Consider the following 23,095-nt stretch of genomic DNA (forward strand, 5'->3'; position numbering starts at 1 on the left):
TTGAAATCACCACTTTTAAGTCATTAAAACTGCTTATCGTTTCTGCTGTCCACTCAATTTTGTTGCTCTCCTTTTGGGATTCTTTGAGGCCTTGTAGGATCGGTCTGGTGTATGCTGCATAGTCTAAGATCCGTTCTCTGCAATAGTTGCATAACCCAACCCAAGGAATCTCTGCAAGTCTTTGACTGTGAGTGGCTTGGTAGTGGCACGTACTGTAGCTGCCCTGTCAGAAATGATCTGCTTACCATCCTTGGAGATGAGTTGTCCTAAGTAGAGCACTTCCAGTAAACAGTGCTGGAGCTTTGCTTATCCACTTTGTACCCTTTCCTTGCTAGCAACTGTAGTAGTGTGATAGAGTCCCTTTCACAGCTCTGCTCACTGTCACTGCAGACCAATAGGTCATCTACGTATTGAATGATCATGCTTGCTACTTGGATGTTCCCTAGAATCTTGTAAAAAAATACTGGGGCTTTCACAGTACCCCGGGGCAAGCGAAGATGATCATAGCACTATCCTCCCAGGGTGAATGCTATAAGGTATTGTGAGTCTGGATGGAGGAGCACTGAGAAAAACACATTTCTCAAATCAACCACCGTTAAATGGGTGGCTTCCTTGGGAATGCTACACAAAATGGATGCCGGGCTGTGAACAAGTGGAAACTCTTTCTGTACAATATCATTAAGAGGACTTATATACTGAATCAACCTACAACTGCCCCTCATTGCCTTTTTAATAGGGTTTATCGCCCTATTACATGATGAGATGGAGGGCACTATGATCCCTTGGTGTAATAGGGCTTGCAGTGTTTCCTGAATCCCTTCCTTCGCCTCTTTGGACAGGGGTAAAGGTTGACCCATGGGAGTATGGCTCCTGGTTTGAGTGTTATTTTTACAGTGCTTACTTCTTTCAACATCTGTAAATCATGTGGATTTGTGGTCCATAAATGTGTGGGGTCATATTGCAAATCTGTCTCACTGAATGGGCGTGGTCCACTAATAACATCCGTGAGGGGGCTCTGCACTTTCCTGTATTGTACCATTATTTCACATGGTATGCAAATCTTGAGGATGATTTCCCCATCGTTATTGTTTTCCTTGAAAAGCTCTTCATCAGACAATTGCCGTAGGGGCACATTGGGGTCAACGCATAGTACCACGCACAAATGGCACCCATGAGGGTCAGTACCCAGCACTACAATCCATTTAGCAGACACCAGTATGTCTTGCAGATCTAATGTTAGGATAGTGCCTGGAACCACCTTAGGTAGCAATACAGGTCGGAAAATGAAGTCGGTGTGTACCTTTTACTCTTTTCTGGTAATCTGGGGGACTCTCGTGCAAGCACCCTAATGCCATAAACAAACATGTCAGGATTTACGGGAATACCCCTCAATGCCACCTAGCTGGCCATGGCATGTATTACCAGCATGACTCGGATGGAGCACATGCCAGGTGTGGTGCAGACAATCCCCCTGCTTGTGAACAATACTGTCATGTTTAATTTGCTAAGCAGATCCCTACCAAGCAGATTGACAGGAGCACTCTCAGAATAAAGTAGGAATGCTCACACAACCTTCCCTCCCACATTGACATCTAAGTCTTTTGTGTAAGGACTGTTAAAAGAGCCCCAGAGTATCCTGTATGTTGAGAGTCTTTCATGATAGCAGGAAGTTTCCTTCACTAATGCACAAATTCTCCACTTCCGAGTCCACCATGAAGATTAATTGCTAATTCCCTATCAGTGCCCACACCAGTGGTTCCTCTTCTGTCCCATAGGCTTTCTACTCTCGGTATTGTCAGGGGTGCTTGCTCAGCCCCTCCATCTGCATCCTCTTCTGTGTCATTGAAGTCATATCAATAATCATCATCCCCTCTCCGGGATCCCCACATTCTCATGCCGCAAACTGTCTGTTTCCTCATCCCGTTCAACATGGGCAGTTCTTATGGGTGCATTGTCTATTCTGAACAGGAACTCACCTGACTTCAATTCATCCATGGGTGGCAGTGGGGGCATTCCTGCAGGCAACATGGGAATCTCTGTCACCTGTGCTGCTTCACAGGCTGCCCTCAACTTTGCCAAATTTGTGTGTGTGGATGCTACTGCTACCTCGAGGTCTCTTACGCTTACGCCTGTGTGGGTCGACACTGCAGGGGGCGTGACATACAGCAGGGGCAGGGCCGTACTTGGGGCAGCCACTATCGTGTCCTCTGAAATATATGTTGGGTTGGTGTACCCTTCTGCCGGCCATGTGACGAGCGGTTATATCCCCTTTTTCATCTGCCCTTTTCCTCCTGCCTCTTCTGCTTGTCACTATCAGTTGTCGCCCCCCTCCAGTTGGGACCTGCATTTCTTTGAACATTCTCCAGAGGTCCAATTTCCCATCTACTCTGTAATTGTCTCCCCTTATATTTTGCAGTCAAGTAGGTGGACATATGGTCCAGGGCACATCTGTCAAACTATCCCTGTAAAGGCCAGGAGTGGGGCATTCACTCCCCTTTAGTCTCAGAAACCCATTGGTTGTGATACTTTCTGATTTTCTCACAGTGCAGGGGCATGGATTTATATAGTCTAGGGGTGTGTCCATCCTCATGGCTATGCCCGGTCATTATCTTGTGTCGGGGTGATGCGTGTAAAGCTGTACCACAATTACAACAGGGATACAATACTTCCAATATCACTTAAACGATATGCACTGTAATTGTGTCTCTACTACCAGTCAATACTGTCAAATCGTTCATAACACACAAACAAACTCACTTTCCCCCCTCCCCTGTTCCCCACTAGAGCTTCTTCATTCACTCCCTACATGATCCTCTGATGCTCTCACACACGTCACACACACCCCTACTAGGCATCCTCCGTACATGTAAACATACACTAACAAAATAAACTAAAATAACAACCACTACTCTTCCTGAGCTCTCTAATTATATGGAGCTCCTGTATCTCTTGTTGTATTTATCTTTCGCACTTGTCGGGTCAGTGCAATGTGCCGCCACCTTTGCCCCTTACTCGGGGAGGCTCCCGTATTCCTTTTCCCTCATCCTTAATATTCCTTGAAAAATAAATGAACAAAAATGGCCTTAAAAGGTCCACAATCAGCAAACCAAAATACACTCTCACTTGCATTCACTGCGTGTTCAACCATTTCACACTGCTCTACATCCCCAACTGTATTTTGTTATTCCTTTCAAGATATACTCACATCTCCAAGTTCTTCCAAAGGTCTCCATTCACAGGAAATCCACAATAGGCTTAGGCCTCTCCCTGGGGATGGACCCTGCTTCAATGAGCAGGAGGGAATTCTGCAAAGACAGCACCCGAAAGGGCCACTCAGAGAGCATCGTTTGGGGCTGGTCACCGTAGGTGGGCATGGCCCTTCTGCAGAGACCACCTGGATACCTCTGCAAGTATGGGGTGATGGAATCACATCATAAGGCTCACCAAATGAAGGCAAGTTCCTTTTTATGTACACTCCAGAATAAAAACAACCCAATAGGGAAATAGGCCAGAAGATAGTGTTGCAAGGATAACAAGGTTTAATTGTACAGAATACAAATATCAGCAAAGGACTCTGCTGCCCGAGAAGGGGTCTGACTCAGCCTGCTACAAACAAGGGCTTAAAAGACAGAAAAACATCATTACATAAAGTACTAATTGGTGCCACTGATTGGAGGCACCCATCCATAGGGGATGCCAGGCTGTGATTGGATGATTCCTCCCCGTCGATCAGGATCCACATGGGTCAGCTGGGCTCATCCTTGCAGTGAAGATCAGGGCAAACATAGACTACATTGTTTCTGTCTAAACTAAACATGCTAAGTTTGGGAAATGGTGCCAAGGGGAAGGGAGGATAAAATATATTCACGCTGACCCACGCATTTAGGGCTTTGTTGATACCACAGTTCCCGTACTCAAGGTCTCCACCCTGGGTTTTGATCTTTTATCCCTCCCCGTACCTCGTGCTATAAGAGATGTGTTTTCCTGCTTTAGGAAATACAGCCACACATTCTTAGATATTCTGTGGACCCTTAATTTGTGTCGGGACAGTGGGGTCATTTGCTGATCGGGGAAGGAAAAGGTGTGGGGCAGGCTCCGGACTGGCTTTTGGGGGTTGGAGGCCTACTGGCAGTTTAGTGAAGATGAATGGGCGCAATGTGGAGCCTGGTGTTGTCTCACACTCTTGCAGGGTGCATTCCTTTGAAAAATACTAAATATTTGCAACACTGAAGGAATGAGGGGAAAGTGAACCTCTGTGGGAAGGGGGCTCTGTGGATCCATTCTCTTAAATGAGATTGGGCCTAGTGAGCTGGATTCATGAACAGTGTGCAGGCTCCTGTTGTCTTGGGCCTAATACAACATGGAGTTGTGTGCTATGTGTTTTCTAGGGCCGTGAATCCACTGTAGGCCCTACAGTGCCTCTACCATGGCACTTAATAGTGTGGATTACTCCTCCCGTATACACTACATCACCTCATATGGTGTTTGCCTTACCTGAAAGTGCCTAGGGGGGTGGGATGGGCTCATTTCCATTCCAACAGGGGGAAGGGGTTAGGCACTATTTAAAATCCTGTCAATTAACATAAACAACATCTACGGGTTTTGGCAGGCAACAACCGTTGGTTCAGAGAAAGGACTGAAATTTGGGGGCTCAGTCACCCATTTTGCCTTGCTCGGCATGCTGGTTGACACATAGAGAGATGCCTCAAAGCCCTCTCTACTGTGCTCAGGTGCTGTGCTCATTGACCTGTGGGTATTCTGCCCATCAGGGCACGGCCCATCTTGGGCAGCATAACAAGGCATTTGTCACGCCTTCACTAGGCATTGGTTGGGACAGGAATCAGAATTCCTGGTCATGTTGCCAGGAGTAGACCTTGCTGTCTCACTGAAGCCCAAGAATTTTCTCGCACAGTCCACAGTGAAAATTCCCTCTGCATCATCACCAACAGACACAAATTCTCTGGGTTTCGACTTGTCAACAGGGCTTCGGTATCAACAATAATGTAACCCTGCAAGGTATTCTTCATGATGAAACGCATATCAGACAAGATAGAAGTAGGGGTGGCGAGTCTTCAAAAATATGCATCACCTTGACATGAAAAAGTGGATGGGGAAGTGCAATGGCCTCAGGAGAGTGAACAGCACTGTGTTGGAAGTGACGGACAGGGGTTATTGGGCTCTGGGATTTGATGGGCTTTCTAATACATCTGCAATCTCGAGTTTGCAGTCTCTCTGTCCCCTGTCTAGGTAAGGGTCTGAGCTGGATGTCCTTACTTGTGCCGCAGCTGACATGATGAGAGCAGGATAAAGACAGTCATGCTTTATTCATCCAGATTCTGGGGGCTGTCCTTCCAAGGGAAAGGAGGGGCTGGGAGGGATTAGCATGTGCACATGGTGTGAGCTGTTTCCCACAGCGGAGCTCCTGTCACCAGGGAAGGTTTTCCATTACCCATTAACAGCTGTGTACACTACAGAAGAGAGGGAAGCAAGTGAGGTGCTGCCGGTCTGTCTCGCTGATGTACTTGGATTGTTAACCGAATTGTGCTCTTATGTTAAAAAAGTTTGCACAAGTTGGTAAGATGTATTGGGAAATGTCAGAGAAGGCAGCAGAAGTACCCAACACTCCCCCCAAACTGGGCAGCCATTGCACATGCCGTCTGTGACCACAAAAAGCAATGGGTCATTGTGCTCTTTTGGTCTCATTCTAAAACAGCTTTGAAATGTAAACAGGAGATGTACAACACAGAGAAGAGGGCTCTGCTATAGTTGACATGCAGAACATATGCACACTGAATAACAGGCACTGAGCTGGTGAAATGAGAACTGTACACAAGGCCAGTGGTGGGAGTGAAGGGCTGCAGTTGATTTTGAGTTGACTACGTGCACACTGAAAAGCATGTAGTCATGGCAAAAGCAACTAGATATCCCACCACTGGCCTCTTGCATATAGGTCACATTTCACTAGTTCCTACTGCCCTTGCCAATCCCTCTCTCTCTCTCTCTTTCACATTGGTATATTGTATCCGATGTGCAGCAACACATGAATGTGTGAGTTGGCAGATGAGGGGGAAGGGTTAGCCAGTCTGTGAACTCCAGTCAATTACCATAAGCAACAGCTAGGGGTTACGGAGGTAAGGACCTATGGTTCAGAGACAGGGCTATTTGAAATATGGGGCCACAGTAACCCATTTTCTCTTAAATGCTGGTAGGCAAACTGAGGGATGCCTCAAAACTCACTCTGTCATGCTTAGGTGATGTGCCCAATGGCCTACTGTGAATTCTGTCAGACCTGGGAAGGGAATGAAGGCGTGTGTCAGGCATTCATCAGGCATTGGTCGATGCAAGGGCTAGAATCCCTGGCCATATCTCACTGACATGCATAACCCTATGAGGAATACAATTATGAAATACAAGCTAAATCGACAAGAATGAGAGATAGATACTTTGAGCAGAGGAATGCAAATTACAAAACGTAGTAAAGCGTGGTATAAATGAAAAGAAAATACAAATACGAAGATCTACAGTGTAGTTGAGGCCTCTTAAAAAGGGACATTGGGGCATTGTAGATTTTACCTGAGGCAGAGTGAGCGTTGGTTGAAGCCTCTGCCAAGAAACAATGGGATGCAAGCGGCAGTGCTTATTATACACCAAGGCGAAGTCCTGGATAGTAATTATGCTGTTGTGAATTGTATTAATGCGTAAGTACAGGTAGAGTAGCAGTTAAGGAATGGGGGTGAAAAAATGTAATTGGTGTTGACTGAGATCAGGGAGGGAAAGCAATGCCCTAATTCTTTTCACATTATAAAAGTCAAAATGTGTTTGTTTGTGGTGGGATTTGTGGCAAAGTGTTATTCCTTATACAATTCCACACTGTTTCACCAATCTACACCAAATGTTGCATAGTTGCCTGTTAGGACCCTGCAGACATTAGTTGCTACATGACATTAGGACACCCCAGGACTTTCCCGTATTTCAGCGTTAGTCCAGATGTTTTTGTGGGTTTGTAGCGAAGCGTTGTTCCTTATACATTCCACACCGTTTCACCAATCTGCACACAATTCTGTGGAGTTACTTGTTAGGATTCTCCTGACATTACTGGCTACATAACATTTGGACACCACCCCATTCCCCGGATATCAGCCCAAGTGACAAAGTGTCTGTGGGTTTGTGGCTTGGTAAAGCATTGTTCCTTATACAAATACCCTTTCACCTATATGCACAATATTTTGCATAGTTACCTTTTAGGATGCTTTTAGGATGCTCCGAACATTACTAGCTACATGACATTTTGACACCCCACAAATTTCCCTGGATTCAGCCCCCACAAACACGAGACGTTTGCCTGAAATTGGTGAAATATCAACAAGGTTATAGAAGGATCGGTCCCGACACGAGGAACAAAACCTGAGGTCCAGGCATTAGGGTGCACAGTTTCCAAGATATTTGCACCACAATGAACTGCACCACACCAGGATGAGGCAACAGGTGGGGTGAGAGCACAGAAGGTCCCAGTATGCAGCAGCACACCAACTCTGACCTAACCCCAACGTCTGATCTGGGGTATGTAAGCCAGATAAAGCTGTTTTCTAAGTGAAAGTGAAAGAATTAAAGCAATGAGGTCAAATGGAGATAAAGACAAAAGGGAGATGGAAAGAAAGTGAAAGAAAACATGATGCAAAGAGGGGACGGAATTACGATGGGATGAGAGGGGGTGTTGGAATGGCGCTAGGTTTCTGATGAAAGCAATGGATAACCGTAAAAAAAGAACCCTGTTGGCATTCACAAAGCCTTACATCAAGATCGTTGTAAACGTGCACACACTACGAGTACTTGCAATTCAACATTATCACTGCCTAAAATTCTGCACGGGTGTGCAAACTATGTTGTCCAGAAAAGTGGTAATCCATAGAAGAATCATGTGCACGACTGGACTGTTACCCCTGCAGTTTTGGTGATGCGGCTTATATATCCATGGAAAAAATGCAAGTTGGCATCAAAGCTGAGTGGAATGGATACAATGTTTATCTAATACGACCATACATTACAACCAGTAGACAGACAGCACAAAGTAAACGTCATTTCCTTACTTGTATCCTGACCAACTCACATAACTTTGACTTACATGGCAAAGGTATGCGTAACTCAAAGAGAGCGCTCGCCACCACATTCATCAACAGGCTGTTTTATTCAGTTTGGTGCATATGCTGGACCAGACAATTAGGGGAGAAAAGACAAGATCGAGGAGATCTGCACATACGGATTTGTGTACTCAGTGTGCTATAGCACACATTAGGGCAACCTCTGTACTGTATTTCACATAGCTGTGGTCTTGCTGGTTGAAAACTTGCAGAATGTAAAACGGTATACAAACTGAAGCAAAATGGACCGGACGAGATTTCGGATGCTGATTTACTGGAGACACTCCTTGAGCCTCTTGTGGCTACCACAACTTCTCAAGCAGCAATAGAGCTACCAAGTCCTTCTCGAGAGCCATCAAGCAATCCAAGATGGCATTTTGGTAACGTGCCAGCTCCTCTACCATCTCTCCAAACGTCCGAGCCCAAGGAAACGGAGGGCTTGGACCCACCAGTGAATCACCATCCTATGCTGTACCCAGCAAAGCAGCTGCCCTCTTCCAATTCATCCACAGAAGACAATGGTTTCATTAGCTCTCCTTCTTCTCCAATGCTTCCGCCTGTGCCGCCGGGAGCAAAAGCTCAAGTAGAATCTAAGGAAGTTTCCTCCTCGGATAAAGAACAGGCTCAGACAAGCCACCTTCAACCATTAGATTGGCCAGACTTATCAACCATAAGCCTGGCTCATCAGGAGATTTCCGATGCTCATAGGATCGGCCCTATTTCTCTGCATCCCCACACACAGCCTCCCGTTAAAACTTTGGATTGGCTTCTCAAAGAGCCCTGGGACGCGGTTCCCTCACTCAACCATTCACAGTACAATTTTACACAACCGTCACAAGCCTGTTTTGCCAGCCTCGCCTCTACGACTCTCTAATTCCAGATGGATGAGTGACTTATCATAGACTAACCCTAAAGACACTCCAACAAAGAAACCTGACATCTTCACCATTATGTCTTCAGTCACTATAGCGTTAGCGCCTTTCTGCAAGCTGTATGAAGCTATTAACGACTCACTTAAGGATCACACTTCAATCTTCGCAATGATGAACTCCAAGCTCATTTACTTGGAGGGCTACATAAACACTTTGGAACGTCGAAATAACAACCCACACGAACCACCCAAACGCTACTAGTGGCAATGGCACAAAAGCAACAAACTCAGGTCCCCGGTCAACTACAGATTTAAGCACGCAAACGGAACCATGGGACCTGAACGTGAAAGCAAATTTGTTTAACCCAAGTGGGGCTAAGTCCAAAGAACTCTCGACTCGTCCCTCGGGTCCAGAAGGGTTCCCGGCAAATAAAACAAAGCTAACTCTGTTTACACCGCTGGATAACAAGGTGCTGTGCTTGGATGACACTCCACTTTTGCAAGCAAAATAGTCAGAAAGGCAGGTCAACGTGAAAACACTGATGCCAGCTACCAGCTAAGCAGCCAGTTAACAGCAGTGTTAACTCCACAACGGCACGTATAACCCAGGTCAACATTCCCCAAGTGTGCCTAAAAATTGCCAGCACGCTGAACCCAGCTGCACCGGGGCTAATGAAGGCCCTGGCTATTCCATCAGCGACCATCCAAAATAAAGGCGTACCAAGTGGTGCTGAAGGAGCAAAGTCAACTGAACCATTGAATCCACAGGAAGCTGTTTCTCGTAACCAACGCTCCCCTCACACAGTTGAAGACTTCCTTGCTCACAAGGAATCGATGGACCTTAGTCAACATCTCGAAAACGCAAATGACAGTCAATCAAGTGACGTTATACACCCACCAAGTGGTGTTCTGACAACACTACAAACTGTCACAGTCGACCCTTGCAGTTTCCTTTCACTGAGTGACCATTTTAAAAACTTGCCGGACTCTCCTATGTCAGTGCCTAAATCACACAGATGAAAGCTCAACCACCTATCACCAGTGACGGAAACAACAACTAACCACACATCGTCAAAGTACACTTCGAGGGTCCACACGTTCAGAGCTAAGGACGACACTGGTCACGCCTCTCCTAACCCTGAAAAACAGCAAAGACAAACTTATTATGCTGACCAAGCACAAAGGCGCTCTCCACAAAACAAACAGAAAGGCCACCCTCAACGCTGTGAGTGCTCCAAGCACAGGGTGAGTCCCACCTTCAACTTGCTCCAACAAACGGGAAATCTAAATTATATGGTGTTGAATAGATGCACAGTATTGAACCTGATGCACAGCCTTTCATCACTCAGATCCATCAAATCTGAGGATTTCAGGATGGTTGAAACATCCCGTGAGGAAAACAAAAACATCCTGTTTTCTTTACACAAAGTCCAATGGGGTGGATGACTTGCTAAAAAATGATTCTGACATGCTCTACAAACAAGGATTTGAGCTAACACATCTATAAAAGAACGATAATGTGTTACCAGTAAACAATCAACAGTGGAGCCTTGCGCAAGATCAGAGAATGTGACCACATTCCGAGGACGAACCACGGCCAGGATCTCAAGAAATAGGGGCAGATAATCAACAAACCAAGACTCAAACAGCTTTGTCTTCCATACAGAAGCGACCTCGAGCAAGGTCGTCCCCAGGCCATAGACAAGACACAGTTCAGCACCTGCAACAAAAGGGAGACCAACCCCATCGGCTAAAAGGATCATCTAATAGTTCCAAGGATCCAGTGGTGCCAGTCCGGGACTTAATCGCTCCGAGGAACGCTGACTCCCATAGACCAAACTTATAGAAGCAATCGTGGTCATGGCTTTCGAAAGCACTGATAACAAGACTGCATAAATGACCATCAAAGCGAATTGACAGCACTCCTTACACCTATTCTCTTTCCTTAGCCTGTTGGAACACCATGGGGTTCCTCCATCTAACGGCCCCCAGTGAGATCAATTTAGGAGCGTATGACATACTATGTCTACAGGAGCTGTGGCTAAAAGAAAAAACAACCTTGGATGGATTTGAAATAGCCTTCTCATCAGTGATGTGAGGAGAACAAGGTTGACCCACCCCTGGTTTGATGATTGCAGTCCGCTTGGGAAGTGGCCTCTCAAGGTCGCGCACAGATCCAGGAACTGGATCGCTTTACTCTACGCCTCTCCTAATTACAAACATCTAATGGAATCCAAAGGAAATACAAAGAGAAGTGCTGTTCGACTGTCATGGCCATTGGGCAAGAGCCCGGGCCTTCCTCACCCTCAGGGTCGAAATTGGGCTTCTGGCACCAGGCTCATAGAAAAGTGTGCTTTGCACACTCTGTGCCTAAGGAACATGCATCAGGGCCGAGCATGGCTATAGAACATCATTGGGAGGAACGTGCAAGAATCCCTGGGAGGGGCAAGGTGGAGCCACAATGTGGGGCCAAAAGAAGGGGCCAGAGCCAGCCTATTTAAGGCTAGCCCAACCACATGCCCCCGCTTCACGTTATTCTGATTTGCAGCATGACTCTTACCACTGTTCCTCAGCTCGGTTCCTGTTACTCCACCTCTGAAGACCATCTTACCTGAAGCCTGCAACTCCATCGCGGAAGGCACAACTTACGTGAGATCAGCCGCTCCATCACTGGAGGCGCATTTGACCTTATTCCAGCCTCTCCATCGCTGAAGGTGCACCTTACCTGAGTTTAGCCACTCCATCGCTGAAGGCGCATCTTACCATATCCCAGCCTCTCCATCGCTGAAGGTGCACCTTACCTGATTCCAGCTGCTCCATCGCTGTGCACGCACCCTAACTGCTTTCCATGGCAATCAGAGTCTGAGCCTTTCTTCACCTGATCCGGACATCCAGCAATGCGGGAGCTCCTCTTCTTTTCTTCATCTTCGCAGCATCTTCATCCGGGGCCGCAGATCAGCCTTCGAGCATCCAGACTCTGCTCCACGCCGCCAGACCGCTCCTGCAAGGGAAAAATAACACAACAGGTTAGAAATCTTATAAATAACATACACTTGGCTGCTCCATACCTGAGTTTAGATAAGGCCAATTTACCTGCAGATTTGAGAGCTCCATCATCCTAGGGAATCACCGGAACCACTCCATGATTCCGATTTACCATCTTCACACCGATTGGGAAGAGAAGAGACATTGCAAGAATTATTTTATTATTTACAAGCACAAGTCTCACTGCCAAAGACATTATAATAAATTAACAACAATCACAGCAAAAGACTTACTTTCCAAGTGGATTGGTCGCAGCTGGTCTGGATAGCCACTTCCTTGGGCCAGTGAAGCAACTAGGTCCAGTCTGCGCACCCCTGCTGAAGGAAGCAGGACGGAGAGCACAGCATTACAAAACAACAGGTTAGTTTCTATGGGAAAACGCTTGTGCACTACATTTTGGCACGAAAAGGGTGGAGGGAATTCGCGACACGCCCACACCATTCTCATTACCTCTCATCTTCTCCTAGGGGCAAGACCAGCATCCAGAACAGCCTACACCTAAGCAGCTGGAGAAGATAGCCGACACAGGGGAGCCAAGTCGAGGGAGGGCTCCAACCATGACCCAACCCCCCCGCAGAGACCAGGTGAGCGTAACATCGTCTTGGTGACATCTATATTGGACTTTTCATACTCTGAGCTGAAGACCGCTGACATACTGATTTGTGGGGATCTCAACATCAACTGCTCTCCGAACAATGTAGAGTCTCAAGATACTACAGCTTCTCAGGTCATTTTATACTGTCATTAAGAAACATATACAACACGGTCACTATGTCGGCTCAAAGCTGTAAGACCCCAACATGGAAGCGAGGTTCGTTAAACTCCATCATTGATTACATTTACGCCTCACAATCATTTCTCCCTAACTTGTTGGAAATTAATGTCTTGCAAACAGCTCAAAGTGACCACAACTTGCTGTATATAAAATGGTCATCTGCAAAGCGAGACAACTCTTACTACTTGACAGACGTCGAAGCAGTAGGCAAGGGAAACCGTCTACGGGTTACCCCAAACAACATCCAAGCCATAACAAAATACTACAAGAACTTGAAAAAATATCACTGAAGTGGATTATAAACCACCCATGGAACCATTCAGAAGCTCCAAACCTGTGGCCAAGAGCAGCGCAAATGAGGAGACCTGTCATACTCACACCTTTGACGCTCTCCTCCTTATTGGCCCAGTCAACTGTCCCTTGAGTTGATCTGCACGACACAAATGACATATTGTCAAGGATAACAAAGTTGAAAAACTCGAGAGCTCTGGGGCCCGATGGTTTATCTAATGAGAATGTAAAATCTTCTCCAGTGGAATGGGCTAAACTGCTGAGTTTAATCTTCGAAAGATGCAGCAACCAAAGAAAAATTACGCCCTCCTGGACAACGTCAGTGATTGTTCCCATCTTTAAAAAAGGCTGCAAAGGTGACCCTAAGGACTTCCAACCCGTGGCATTGCTGGACATTATAGGCAAAGTACACGGAAACCTACTTTTGAAACATTTCCAACTCTGGCCAAAAAAAGCCCCCTGCGGCAACCCTCTGCAATCTGGGTATAAGAAGGGGACAGGCACCAGCATTAACATCATGCTTCTTTGTATCCTGAAAGCAAATGTTTTGGAAGGCAACCTGAAAATCTACATAGTGTTTATAGACTTTACTCAGGCCTTCGACCTAGTCAATAGATCGAAACTTTGGAAGAAACTAGCAGACTGGAATTGCCTGCAGGAGATCTTGGGCCCGCTGCAAGCTCTACACACAAACACCAGTGTACAAGTTCAGCTGAGCTCAAGAGGTTCGCTTTCTTCTGTGATTCCAACAGCCAGAGGGGTCAAACAGGGCTGCCCTCTTGCTCCGGCTCTTTTTCTGGCGTACTTTGGTGACAATAAGGAAGCACACGCTGAGACTAGATCTTTTCCTCCAGCAATCGGCCAAGCGAAAGTACCCCGGATCTTACATGCAGACGACCTTATCCAACTGGATCAAACGCCAATAGGTCTGAAACGCCAGCTTGCCTCTCTTTCTAAGTACACTGCAGATAACGACCTTGAAGTAAACAAGCTCAAAACAAAGATTATGGTTTTTGAAAAAAAGAGTCAGAAAAGAGGAAAACCGACCTGGTATCTAGAAGGAGGGAAAGTGGAACATGTCTTGGACTACAAATACCTAGGGGTTTTGATTGACTCCTCTAGAAAAAGACAACACAATGCAATTGCATCTACATGCCAAGGTGCGAAACCTTATCTCTCAAGCTAAAATCTTGGATAGAAAATGCAGTCTTTTCTCACCACTCCCGATAATAAAGTTCTATCGGGGGAAAGTGACTCTTGCAATCACATATGGTGTGGAGGCTATGCGGTTTCTTCCGCAGTCATTATGGTCTACATTGGAAAGCCTGTGTTGGTGCCCAACTCTTAACCTTCCAAGGTCCAGGCCATCTCTTGAGGCAATCGTAGCTCGAACCAGCATAATGCTATATCGGAAAACCATAGATATATCTAGACTACTTATCTTTACACTATTAATCGAGGAGCTGAGCCTAGGTCAGTGCAAAATGCTGTCCACATGGGAGAACGGATGCAAAGCAAACTTGGCGACATGTGGCAGTTCAATCGAAGAACTCATTCTAAATCCAACTAAAACGAAAAAACATTTAGATGAAACCGACTGGATCGCCACCTTAGAAAAAGCCTCCACTTACGAATTAACACTGCACCTACCCTCAACGATCAGAAAGCTAAAGGAGCTACAAACATTTCTAAATTAGCACCCAAATAGAAAACTGTGCTCAACCCTTCTGCGGGCAAGGCTGAACCTACTGCCATCAAACGAGATCCTAAACATAAGAGGAGTCTCAATGACCAACAGCTGCCGTTTTTGCGACACACAGTCGAGCTCAGAAACGCTTTGACATGTTTTATTATCTTGCACTGTTACTAGGCTCTGTAGAACACCATAATTGTCTCACCACTTAAACAAATGTCACTTGTCAGAAGAAGAGTTGTGGTGGGCGTGGCTAATTGGGGGTCTTAGACCATCATGGGCGATAGCCACAACAAAAATGTTGGACTTAATTTTCAACGGCAAATTAACGGAGCCCTCGATCAAGGTCTTGACCGCAGCAAGATCCACGTGAATTATTGGTCTACATTCCTTTAAAACAATGTATTCTTGTTTTTTAAAACTCTTCTTAACTTCTACTTTTACTTTTATTGCTGTCTCTACTTCTACTTCTACTTTTTTCTATTTTTCAAGATTTCATTTGCTTGTCACTTGTAAAAATAACCTCAGTGATTAAATCTCGTAAATAATTTTAAAAAAAGGTATATAATCTAGAATGACACAGGAGTGTGATACATAGTGTGAACATTGTTCTGTGCATTTGCTATTTGACCATCTTCAATGATGTGTTTTTATTTTATTTCTGGTTATACGTTCTCCTTGAGATTAATAAAGGCATTCCATAAACGCTGTATTTTAATAGAATTACTTATGAATATATTTTGGATTAAAATTTCTTTAAAAGGCAAGGCGTTTTGAGAAACAGCCAACTTTGAGTGTTTAGCTTCCCCATTAAGTCATACGAAGGTCAGAGGGAAAGATATAATTCTGCAAGTCTTATTTATTAGAAACATTTCAGGCCTGTTATTTGCAGAGTTATACACTGCGCTAAAGTGTTCTTAATGTCACTCCTCGGTGAATGCGCTGACCTTCTCTCTTCAGTGGACTATGGCCAACTGCCTTTAATCATAGCCCAGCACATAGCTCTGTGAGAGAGTTATGGAATACGATTTATATGTCACATTCACTGCTGTCAACCAAAGCATTATTTTAACATGAAAAAATGCTTTGGTCGGTACGGATCCAGGCATTACTAGTTTGAGACTTCAGGGATTAAATAAGCATCTCACCTGTAGGTCTAATGCATGTCTGTGGAATGCACTGCCCTGTTCTCTTCTCTCATGCATGTGTCCTCTTTATACAATTAAGTAAAATTGATGTACAGCCAATGGTCAAATTTCGATGGTCTCTTGAGCTATTAATGCCACAATTATATTCGATTATTCCCAGCTAGTCTGATTAGAAAAAGACAATATAAATTTATTTATATATAATATTACTCCTGAAAAAAACAAATATGAATATATATTACACACATACAGTAGACATAACGTGTTCACTCTTGCACATACGCTGTCGTCATGTAAGCTTATTATAACATGAACTACATGCAATGTTTTTATACATTTTGAAGGTGATGTCTAGAAACACTTGTGTACAGGCACGTTATAAATGACATACCATATGTATCAGAGGCAGTATTATGCACATTTTTAATGCCATGTGTGATGCATTGTCATTATTTCAAAGCAATGTGCAAAATACATTCCCGGTAAAAGGGCCATGTGCTTTAAGTCTTCCAGAGGCTGCATGACATCACATTTGTTTACGTGTACTATGCTGGTTTTGCTGCCTGTGCCTTGATACACTCTATCTGTCCAAAACATATCCAGCGCTGGTGCAAGCACTAAGCAAACTAAGCAGCTGCATAGGCATTTGCCAGCAGTGGGCTCCAAACAGCAACTGCTTCACTCTTATCAATTACAAAAAGAGTAGTAGAAATGTCTGAAATAGTGCTTTATGATGCAATCATGCAATCACAGTGCTCAAAGGTCTCCGAGTCACTAACTTGGTGTTGGTAGTACTGTTTACTGCTTACACCTAATTTCGGGGTGAACACCAATTTCTCAGGTCCAAAAGTTAAAATTAATATAGTAGGAAGAAGTCTTGATAAAAATATCAGAAACTGATCAATCACCGCAGGCATGTCAATGTGATGGTAGAGCCATGCTGGAACATCTGGAGGCAGAGTATGGGCCAGCTGAAGCAGACACCTCACGGATAGAAGCAGGTGGGAAATGGGATGTGATTAGCAATCTCATGCAAGTTCAGCAATAAGGATCTGAATACACTTTTAACACACAGGGGGCCTCATTACAACTCAGGCGTTAAGGGTTAACGCCACTGTTAACCCTTAACGCCTGATTCCGATTTTAACGCCTGCTTTTAGCAGGCGTTAAAATCCATGGCGCTAACCTGCCATGGTGCTAATTACGCCGCCGTAATTTACGGCGGCGTAATTAGCGCCTTCCCCACTCCCATTGTGCCCTATGGGGCAAAAATGGGAATGGGGAAAGGAAAATGGGAAATGGGGATTTACCGCCCCACTCACCTTGGAATGGGGCGGTAAATCCGCCATCCACCATGGTGTAAACAGAGTTTACACCATGGTGGTAAAGTTGGTGCACTTAGCACCAAGGTTGTAATGAGGCCCAGGGCCTCATTACGACCCTGGCGCTAAGTGAAAAATGATGGCGGTAAATGGTTACCGCCATCGTTTTCCGCCAGGTCCGATCATGACCCGTGACCGTTAACTACAATGCCATTAGCGGCATCGTAGTTAACGCCACCGCTAACTGCGCTAAGGTTGCGCGCACGCGACCGGCCACACCGTACTTAGCGCCATGGCGGAAAGGTACGCAAATGCCGACCCAAGCGGACATGCACCTAACCCCATCACCCAGCCCGTTAAGAACCTTACCGCCATGGTGCTAATTACGCCATCGCGAACCAACCGTAAAGGGCAATGTAAAGTGAATGCAGCTGCCACAGGTGCACAGAAATAGCACAGGTGAAGGCAATACAGATTCAGGAAGTACAAAAAGAGCACACCCCACCCCTTCCCACACCCAGTCACACTCCACAATGATACCAATACGACTAGCAATGTTGGGGCTGGAGGACCTGATAGCAATGCAAGTGCTACTACAACAACAACAACAACAACAACAACAACAACAACAACAGGCTGCACAGAGGAGACACAGGAGGAGAAGGAGGGCAAGGCAGGCCAAGCAAGCCTCACCAGCACAGCCAGTGCCACCACGCAGGCAGCCCCCAATCCCACGCATCAGAGCCAATCCATTCAACCTCACTGCTGAGCACATCCACACCCTGTACCGTATGGACCGGGACACCATCACCGCCATCGTAGACATGATACACAACAACATCGTCAGCATGATAGAAACTCCAACCGCCACCCCCTCCCCCTACTGAAGGTAGTGTCTGTACTCCACTTCCTGGCCACAGGCACCTACCAGCACACAGTGGGGCACTTGCATGGCATTTCACAACCATTATTTTCACGAACACTCATCCAAGTGCTCGATGCCCTCCTCAAGCACACAGACGACCACATCTCATTACCACGGACTGCCCAGGACATTGCAAACACCAAAGTGGGTTTCCATGCACTAGCCGGCATACCCGGTTGCATTGGTGCCATCGACTGCACCCATGTGGAATTGGTGGTTCCACGTGCCATGGAGGTACCGTACCGCAACCGGAAACAGTTCCACTCAATCAACGTGCAAATGGTCTGTGACTCCAACAAGATCATCACACATTGTTGTGCCCGATTCCCCGGATCAACCCATTATTCTATGGTCCTGAGGAACTCCACAATACCACGCTACATGGAGCGACATGCAGGCCCAATATCCTGGCTACTCGGTGAGTCCAATGCCATGGAAGTGGGCAGGTGAATGACGTACCGATGCATACTCCACCTGGCTGAAGGGGCCGGGGGGAATGATGCATACTCCACCTGGCTGAAGGGGGTGGGGAATGATGCATACTCCACCTGGCTGTAGGGGGGGGGATGATGCATACTCCACCTGGCTGAAGGGGGGGAATGATGCATACTCCACCTGGCTGTGAGCAACACAGAGAACGGAGACAGAGGATGGCCACTCACAATGCACTCAACCCCTCTGCATACATTGGGTGATGGCATGCAAAACAGGCCATGGGAGCCATGAGCATATACTGGTTGCATTGTGTGAATCAATTAGTGCATGTAGAAGTGAGCCGAAGTAACAGTTGGATGCAAGCCATTGTGGCACATCATGTTCTTGATCAGACGACATGACTGACACATACATTCTCGTCTACATACAGGTGATGCAGGCTATCCCCTGAAGAGGTGGCTCCTTACACCAGTCCGGAACCCGCAGAACCAGCACGAGGAGGACTTCAACCGTGCACATACACGTACTCGTGTGGTCATAGAGCAGACATTCGGCCTATTGAAGGCACGGTTCCGAAGCCTCAGCAGGTCTGGTGGGGCACTCCTGTACCACCATGAGAAGGTGGCAAAGATCGTCATGGCATGTGTCATGCTACACAATATGAGCGTCAGACGGAATGTGCCCCTGCCCCCTGACGCAGGACTGCAACCACCTGACGATGAGGATGAGGAGGGTGCCGATGGGGCAGCACCCCATGGAGGAGGCGACGCACAGGAGGGGCGTGCAATGCGCCAAAGTATCATCGACCTCTGCTTCTAGCACACACGGCTGGTGTGAATCACATGGAGACTGCACTTGGGGCACTGTGTGTCTCTGGGACATGCACACTGTGGACTGTACACCAATAAAGCACACATATGCAATGAAAATGTCCACACATTTCATTTTGGGAAAGAAAAAAGTGTATTCAAACTATGAAAGGTCGTGACACACCCCCTCCCCCCTGCCCCCTGAACACCCCAACACACCCCCTCCCCCCTCCCCCCTGAACACCCCACCACACCCCCTCCCCCCTCCCCCCTGAACACCCCAACACACCCCCTCCCCCCTCCACCCTGGAATCCCTACGAAGGTGCGGTAGTGTCTGTGCAGCAGGGTGTGCAGTAGTCCTGCTCGACTGTCAAGCCACTAATGTCGATCCCCTCCCCTGGCCCCCGTTGCACCCCTGCTTGTGCTGCGTAGATTGCGCCCTGATCTGCGGATGGGGCTGCTCTGTGCCGAGCTGGCTGATGAGGACGGTCCGGCCTGCACATCTGGACGCACAAGTTCTGTGAAGACATTGCGCACAGCCGCGAGTTCCGTGCATATGTCCTTTGTGGAGGACTCTATGGCAGCTGTGACTCGGTCTGCCAAACTCTCCATGCCATCCCTTGGCACCCCACACTGTGCAATATGTTCGTTGAGGAGGGCGGATAGCTGCTGCGGGCGGGTAACTATATCCTCAAGTGTCTGCTGGTTCCGCTGGCCCATGCCCAGTGGCATTTGCATATCCATTGGGCTGCTCACCTCAGGCTGGGGGGATGGGGTGGCTGGCCAATCCTCGGCCTCCGACTGCCCCTGTGTGGCATCCGCCTGCAGGGGGCTTAGGGATGTGCAGGGGGAATGTGGCTGGGCAGTGTGCCTTCCCTCATCGATGACCTCGATGCTGCCTGCCTCACTGTCGGAGGTTGCCGCTATGGCAGCGATTTCACCGAGGGTGCTGCTTGCAGCAGAGCCTGTCCCTTCAGTGGGCACGACTAGTGACATGTGCGGTGCTGCTGCTGGGTCTGTGTTTGCTGTTGTGGGGGCTGGCACTTGCCTGTCCTCTTCCCCAGGCAGGGTTTGTGGCTGCTGGTGTGTTTCCTTCAGGACGGCTGAGATGGATGCCTGTGGCCTGGCCCTCTTGGTGGATCTGGATGCAGTGTTGTCCTCTTCCTCGAGGTCTGTGTCAGATCCTGTGGTGGAGCAAAGGAGGGATAGTGTTATTGATGGGTCCGCGGACATTGGCCGTGCATTGTGAGGGATGACATCTATACAGTGGGTACATGCAGCACATTTCAGGCAGAGGCATACAGGTTTTGTGCCTTTTGTGTGGAGGTAGCATGGTGGTATGTGTGTGCCAGCAGTTAGGGTGTGCATGCTGCATGTGTACAGGGTGGAGTCTGGATGTGTCTGTGGACATACACCTGCCGATGTGTTGCATATGCACTATGGGGCTACATGGTAATTCACATGATGGGACTTTGTTGAGTTTAGCATGGCTTGCTCTGGCCACCTACCTGCATCTCCTGAGGTCGGCGCTCCTCTCTCCATCCCTCCGACACCATGGATGCTCTCCATCCCGATGGTGGATGCACATATTTCCTCCCATGCTTGCAGCTTTATGGGCGAATCGGATCCACCCCCAGTTGACGTGGCTAGGTTCCGGTTAGCTGAGAGGATGCTTCGGACACGGAGCCTCAAGTCGTCCCAGCGCTTTCTGCACTGCTGGGCAGTGCGGGGTACAGCCCCCACTGCACTCACACGCTGTGCCACTAGGGCCCATATGGCCTTCTTTTTCGCTATTGCCGGCCTTGTCATCTGCGCGGAGAATACAGCTGCAGCATTTTCTTGCAGAGTCTCTGCGAGCATGGTTAGTTCCTCCCTTGAGAAATGGTCTTGGCGCTGCCGGTCACATGCTTTTTTAACGGCTTTGGGAATTTTTACTTGGCTAATTGGGTGGGTGTTGGGTGTGGATAGCTGTCAGGGTTGGATCAGGTATGGTTGTGGAGGATGGCAATGGATTGTGTTTTTCAAGATGGCCGTCGTGCAGTTTCCCGTTCCGCCGCAATGACGCTATTTCCGGTTCCGCCTATTTACGGTGACCGCTAATTACGGTGACCGCTAATTCCGGTGACCGCTAATTGTGGTCGCCGCTATGGTGTGTGTGGCGGTAATGCTCCTTGCGTGGCGTGCGATGGCGGTAAGGGCCGTTTTTGCCCCATCTACGCCATGCCGTACTTTACATTAACGCCATGGCGTAATGCACGTGCCCGATGGGTCGGAATATGTCGCACTTTACGCCATCGACCCATGGCGTAAACGTTGATTACTCCATGGCGGTAATGTTTGGTACTTACCGCCAGGGTCGTAATGAGGCCCACAATCTCAGAATACGACAAAGTCTTAAAGCATTGATTGAAGGACTGCCTCCGAGTAGCCCCATGTTGGGTTTGTTGCAGCATTTGCTCTCAAGCTGAGGGATATTCAATCATGCATCTTTAGAGAAACTGCATTAAATAAATAGACTATTTTGAGCAGAAACACTACTTGCAAGTTTCAATACCTTGTATATGGGTGATTTCAAAGATGCAAACAATATCTGGTATTTCTTGCATTTCTTGGGAAGTTCGTAACCAAAAACTGCCCAATTCATTTGTAATTGTACTAACTTTTCAAACGCTGCTGAACCACAATAGGGTTGACTTTCCCACGTACACCCATGTATGTTTATCTAGTACAGGTTATAAAACCAAGATGCTGTCTGTGAATATGTGTGTGTGTTGAGCATAAATTAAGATCACTTAACCTGTACAAGTTCCACGTGGGTCATCTAATATTATATTAAACTTACAGTGAAAAGTATTAAAGTTATTCAACATTTTGGAAGGTTGTTGCAGAATATGGGTAATGTGGTGATAATCAAAAGGTATGAGCCTTTGAATTAAGCTCAATTGAAAAGCAGGGCACGAGTAAAGGCCAACAGGAGTATGAATAAAGGGGACACTGATAGCACGTTTCCTGTAGTGCACTTGCGCTCCAAAGGTGTGTGTGTGTGTCTGTGTGTCTTCTAACACCTGCACCTAACGTTACATTTTAATCACCTCTCCATTCTTCTTCTACGCAAAAAGAAAGAAAGAACGACTGACAGAGAGATGTTGCTGCAACAGAGTGCATAAAGCAGGCATGGGTGCATGGTATGTCACCTGTACCTCCCCCTCTTTGCAGCCAGCTGCCAGTAAAAGCTGAGGAATCTGAATGCAGAGAAGTCCATTTGCTTGGAAGCAGTCAATCTGTATAGAGACATCAGCCATTCTGTAACTGTTCTTTGCATATGAAACCTTCACTGGCACTCTCCATGCTGAACATGCACCCATCTTCAAGCGTGTTTGCAATGGGCTGTCCATGTTGCGACTGTATCCATGAGTAAGGAAAGTTTGCCCCAGCCTTGCAGAGAGAACTGTGCACTGGTCCTGTTTGTTCTGTAATTGTAATATTTTGTGAGATAAATGTTCAAAGGCCCTTGTATTTGAGGGAAGCATGCACTGTCCCTGACCATGGTGTACCTTTTTGTGAGAAAATCTTTCAGTGACCCTGCACATGATGTACCTGTTTAAGAGCAATGTTCGCACTGGCCGATCCCATGCTGTAAAT

This window comes from Ambystoma mexicanum, chromosome 5p, assembly GCF_040938575.1.
Source record: "Ambystoma mexicanum isolate Mex_15411 chromosome 5p, UKY_AmexF1_1, whole genome shotgun sequence".
NCBI classification, from domain to species: domain Eukaryota; kingdom Metazoa; phylum Chordata; class Amphibia; order Caudata; family Ambystomatidae; genus Ambystoma; species Ambystoma mexicanum.